This window comes from Martes martes (genome assembly GCF_963455335.1).
Source record: "Martes martes genome assembly, chromosome: 5".
NCBI classification, from domain to species: Eukaryota; Metazoa; Chordata; class Mammalia; order Carnivora; family Mustelidae; genus Martes; species Martes martes.
In genome coordinates, this window is record NC_137892.1 from 37,830,453 (window position 1) to 37,836,452 (window position 6,000).

The 6,000-nt window shown below is 39.8% G+C and overlaps 1 pseudogene across 1 annotated transcript in view; it reads left to right on the forward strand.

Annotated features, from left to right (window-relative positions):
* LOC308343279 (H/ACA ribonucleoprotein complex subunit 1-like) overlaps nucleotides 1-4,732 on the forward strand; it is a 30,377-nt pseudogene extending 25,645 nt beyond the window's left edge. Inside the window, exon 3 of the transcript in view lies at nucleotides 4,193-4,732. The product of the transcript in view is annotated as an H/ACA ribonucleoprotein complex subunit 1-like (transcript). The remainder of the gene's footprint in view (nucleotides 1-4,192) is intronic.
* The last annotated feature ends 1,268 nt before the right edge of the window (nucleotides 4,733-6,000 follow it).

Genomic DNA, 6,000 nt, shown 5'->3' on the forward strand with positions numbered 1-6,000 from the left:
TCAAAAGACATGAAATCTTGCCATTTGCGACGACGTGGATGGAACTAGAGGGTATCATGCTTAGCGAAATAAGTCAATCGGAGAAATATAACTATCATATGATCTCTTTGATATGAGGAAGTGGAGATGCAAGGTGGGGGGGTTTGGGGGGAGGTAGGAAAAGAAAAAATGAAAAGATGGGATTGGGAGGGAGACAAACCATAAAAGACTCAATCTCAAGAAACAGACTGAGGGTTGCGGGGGGGAAGGGGGACGGGAGAGGGTGGTGGGGAAATGGACATTGGGGAGGGTATGGGCTATGATGAGTGCTGTGAAATGTGTAAACCAGACGATTCACAGACCTGTACCCCTGGGGATAAAAATACATTATATGTTTATTAAAATAAAAAAATTAAAAAAACAAAACAAAACAAACAAACAAAAAAAAGTGACTCATATACTGGAAGATCTTTATAACATCTATAACAGACAAACCATTAGGTCTAGAATATATGAGGAATTTTTAACAATCAGCAAGGAAAAGACAACCCAACAGAAAAATGGGTAGAAGGTATGAATAGGCAATTCACTGAAAATCTAATCAGGAAAAATTTGAAGAGATGTTTAATCTCACTTATAATAAAAAATGTTAATTAAGGGGCACCTGGGTGGCTCCGTGAGTTAAAGCCTTTGTCTTCAGCTCGGGTCATGATCCTGGTGTCCTGGGATTGAGCCCTGCATCGGGCTCTCTGCTCAGCAGAAAGCCTGCTTCCTCCTCTCTCTCTGCCTGCCTCTCTGCCTACTTGTGATCTGTCTGTCAGGTAAATAAATAACATCTTTAAAAAAATGTTAAGACTATCAGGAGCGATCACTTGATACTATTCATATTGGCAAAATTTAAGCATTGAATATATCAACTGCTAGCAAAAATATGGGGAAATAGGAACCCTCTTGCAGACCAGGCAGGAGCCTAAGCTGGTGTGATCATTTTGGATTACAATTTGGCAGGATTGAGTGTTACTAAGTATGTGTATACCTTGTGATTCAGGAACTCTACTCCTGGTACAATGATGTTTAGGGAGTGCAAGGAGGTGCAGGGAGGACACTGCATGATTGTTCTTGGTGGTAGGAGTTGGAGGCAACTTACATGTCCCTCACTAGGGGAAGAGTATGATAGAGCATTTGCCTAAGATAGGGAAAAAATGTAGTAATCAAAAGAAAATGAATTAGATCTTCATATAGTAGCATGGCTGGATCTCACAATGGCATACACATACAATGGAGTACTATTCAGCCTTTAAAAAAAAAGAAAATTCTGCAATGTGTGACAACATAGATGAACCTGGAGGACATTATGCTAAGTGAAATAAGCCAGTCATAGACAAATGTTGCATGATCCCACTTACATGAGATATCTAAAAAAGATTCACAGAATCAAAGAATAGAATGGTGGTTGTGAGACTGGGGGAAGAGAAAAATGGGGAGCTATTAACCAACAGGCATAAAGTTTTAGTTAAGCAAGATGAGTAAACTCTAGAGATCTAGGTACAATGCTGTACCTATAGTTAACAATGAGGTATTAAACACTTAATTTGTTAAGAAGGTAGATCTCATATAAATGTTCTTACCATGGTAAAATAAGTGAAATAAATGAGGTTTATAGCAAAATAACAGTTGTGCAAGTTTCTAAAAAATGATTTCATGCATACCAAATAATATTTTTACAGCTATACATATATTCACATGAACAAAGGTATAACATTATAAAGGAAGTTTCCACATTGCAAACAAAAGAATGGGGATCTATGAAAGGATAGGAAATGGGATCAGAGATAAGGATGAAGGAAAAGAATAAATTAAAAGGAAGGGACTTGCATGGACCAATTAAGTGCTAAGAACTAAAGAGCAGGATTAACTCAATTCTGTATCAGCAAAGACCCAAAAAAAGGGAAAGTGGGGGGGGGGGACTACTTAAAGATACCGACTTGGGATCTCCTCCGTAAAACATTTAAATGAGGTTTCATTATCCAGAATTCAGGCAATAGCTGCTTTTAAATGATCTATGGAGGAAGTAGCCTTTTGCTCCTGAGGTCCTAAGGTTCAAACTGTCTACACATCAAAAGAAATCAACTTAATTTATAAATTATGCATTCTCTCTTCCTTTCATATGTCTATCCATCTAGTTATATCCTAAAGCATAATCATTTTATGGTGCCATAATATATAAAGCATTTTCATGTGAACTATACCATTTTTGGAACTATACCACTTGATTTTCACAAAAATATTTTTGTGAATTATCAAAGGTGAATTAGGTGTTATTATTATTATTGGTTTCTCCTTTTATAGATTGTAAGCACTCATATTTTGCCCAAGTCACATTAGTGGAAAGAGCCAGAACCAGGGATTGAATCCAGATCATGTGACGTAAAAATCTCATGCTCTGTCCACTGAATTCATTCCCCAAAGGTGAATGAGCCCAATACACTGTTTTCCTCAATCATGGACGTCTCTGGGAGGAAGGAAATACTACAAAATGAGGAAACTGTAGCTCAGAAGCTTTAACCAAAGTCTGACATGGACAACTGCAGGCCCCAAGACTCAAACTCTGTTTCTGTGCCTTACTCAGCAAAAGGCCATCACTGAAACGGCATCAGACCAAAGGTCTCTACAAAATGGGCTTCTTAAAAATACAGAAGCAAATTTTAAAAAATTTACTAGCAGCTCTGAGTCGTTTTGAGGGCCCAGCGAGCCCTCCAGAGGCTCCTGCAGTCTCTCAAACTGGGCTTTGGCTTGCAAGGAAATGCTGCAGGCAGCGGATTGCTGGCACCAGAATCACCTCCCAGCCTGTCTGTGCAAGGCCACCCAGCTCTCTGCTCTGAGAGCCAGAAATCAGGGATGACATTTCCCTTGCATCGTGATTGGGCACATTTAATGGCCAGGCAGGACTTTAGACAGAATGTGTGCTTGTTCCTTTATATTTACAACATCCCTGATGGGGTCAGTGAAAATTCCCAAATAGTTATTACTCCTTAAGCAAGGTTGGAAGGTCTATAACCAAACTCAGGAACTGTGGTTCTCAACCCTAGCTAGGCAATAGAATCACCTGAGGAATTTACAAAAACACTGATGTCTTTACCCAGTAGACCAGTTAAATCAGAATCTCTTGAGAGTAGAACCCATGTATCAGAACCTTGTTTAAAATCTCCCTAGACGGTGATGAATACGTTCTGTAATTAGATAGTGGTGATGATTGTGCGACTTTGTGGATAAGAAGCCCTGACTTGTACACTTTAGCAGGCTCATTTTTATGGTGTGTCAAGTCATACCTCAATTAAAAAAAAAAAAAAAAAAAAAAAAACCACTTTTCTTGATTATTCTAATGGATAACCTGGGCTGAGAACCACTATGAGATTGGACAGTGCTTTCCAATCTGGGCTGCCCCTTGGAATCTGCTGGGGAGCTTTAAAAAATACTGAAGTCTAGTCATGACCACCATAGATTCTGATGTTATTGGTCTGGGCATCAAGAGTTTAAAAACCTCTCCAGGTGATAATAACATGTAGCCAGGTTGAGATCACTGGTCTGGAATGGTGACCCTTAACCTGGGTTTCCCAGAGGAGCTCCTGGGAACTTATGAGAAATGCAAGTTCTTAGTCCCACACTAGACCTACTGAATCAGAAACTCTGGGGTTAGGTCCAGGAATCTATGCTTTAATAAGCCCTCCAGATGATTCTGGTGCCAGCTGCAGCTTGAGAACTCCTGTTTTAGCTCTCAAGGAAATTGCATTCCAGTCCAGCTATCCTTGAATTTCCCTAATCCCTAAACATTTGTGTTCCAGATGTAGAAAACATTTTCATACCTAGCACCATGGTAGACAACAGTGACTGAAGGTCTAGATGGAAAGTGACCCACTTGGAACCAATTAGTGGGGAGGAAACTATGTCAGATACAGGGTTATAAGATTTCTCTTATACAAAAGCATGTTAATTTCAGCCTGGTGAGTTGAGGTTGGGAGCAGGAGGATCTAACATGCTAGACCCAGCTTAGGGAGGGAGGGAGGGAGGGAAGGGGATGGGCATAAAGAGTTTGCTGCCTGCTGGGGGAGGAGGTACTAACCTGGGGGTTGAGGCTGGTAGAATAAGGAGGTCTTTTGGAGGCGGAGGTCAGTGGAGGCTTTGATCAACGTAGCAGCTTCATTTGTGACCACAGCAACTACCACTTCCGAGATGGAGGTGGTAATTTCAGAGGCAATGGTGGCCACAGAGGAGGATTTGGACAAGGAGGTGGCCGCAGAGGCTTTAACAGAGGCCAAGACCAAGGACCTCCAGAACATGTAGCTGTATTAGGGGAGTTCCTGCATCCCTGTGAAGATGACATAGTTTGTAAATGTTCTACAGGCAAAAACATCAATGCTGCAGTTTATTTAGAGAACAAAGAACAAATTAGTAAAGTGAGTGAAATATTTGGACAACTTAGAGATGTTTGTTTTTCTATTAAATTGTCAGCAAATATGAAGGCATTTTCCTTTAAAAAACTGCAGAAGTTTTATATAGACCCATAGAAACTGCTACCACTGCAGAGGTTTTTACCTTGACCTCCAGGTGGGAAGTGACCTCCAAGAGGAGGTGGCAGGATGTGGCTGAGGTGACAGAGGTGGTGGTTTTAGAGGTGGCAAGAGAAGGTCGAAGTGGAGGTTTTAGAGGAGGAAGTGGAGGTGGTGGTTTCAGAGGGAAACGATATGAAGTATAACCGTTGACAAAGAAACCTCCTTCATGATCTACTTCTATAGATCAGAAACTTGTTTCTTGAGCAAGTCTTGAAGAACAGGTCACTTTATGAGTGGAACGATAATGTCCATGCCATACAAAAGTGTGTGCAAGAAAATAGGCAATTTTGCTCTAAGAGGGTATGAACGAGTGTTTTAATGTTCTCCACAATGCTTGGAACTCTGTGGGTGCTTAATAAATGGTCAGCTTTCATTTGAAGCATTAAAAAAGAGAATGTTAATTTCAGTTCTCACACCAAATCCTTGAAGTTAGAATTACAAAACACTATCTACACAGTCTGTTATTCAAAATACATTGTTACTCAAAATACATTGTGTATTTTGTGTGTTACATTGTGTAACCTCAAATCCTTTCTTATTCTTGGGCTTTTTAATCCAGTGACTCCTGGGGCGCCTGGGTGCAGTCAGTTAAGCCCCCAACTCTCAAAAAAAAAAAAAAAAAAAAAAGAAAAGAAAAAAAAAGTGCCCTGAACTCTTGGTTTCAGCTCAGGTCCTGATCTCAGGGTCATGAGATTGAGCCCACTGTCACCTCAGCCCTGGCAGAGTCTGCCTAAGACTCTCTCTCCCTCTTCTTCTGCCCCTTCACCCACTCTAATAAATAAATAAATAAATCTTCAAGCCAGTGATTTTCTTTTTTCTTGGTTTTGCTCAATAAATGACTCTTCTTTCCACCTTCTGCAGTCATTTGAGAACGTTGTTGGAAAAGCTTTGACATTTTAGAAAATACATTGTTTAGAATTTTGTTTTCTAAGTTTGTAATGAAAAACCTAGATTTAAATCTGTATTAAAGATTTTGAGATAAATTTTTTCTACCTGCCTGCCCCCAGGTGTGAAATGTTACTGCATCATTAATTATAGTCTCTTAATGAAGCAGATTTCCCTAGATTTTCAGCATTTGTGGCAACCTCTTAACAATATTGATCTAAAATCAGTCTTTGAAGAAATGGCTACATTATTTGTCTTATGTTAGGCTGCTTTGATGTAACGAGGTTGCTAATAATTTATCCCCCTAACACTAATTACTCCCAAATTACAAATAGAAGACTCAGAACCTATTGTGAAGTCTAGTTTATTTGAGAGCATTACAGACACACACACACTCCTCCAGGCTCATTAACAGAGGGATGACACAGCAATATTTCTGGGGACTGAATTTTGACCACCCTATCATTTGAATAGAGAGAGAAGTTGCAAATCTAAGACTTATGTCCTTGAAATTGTGCCTTTAATT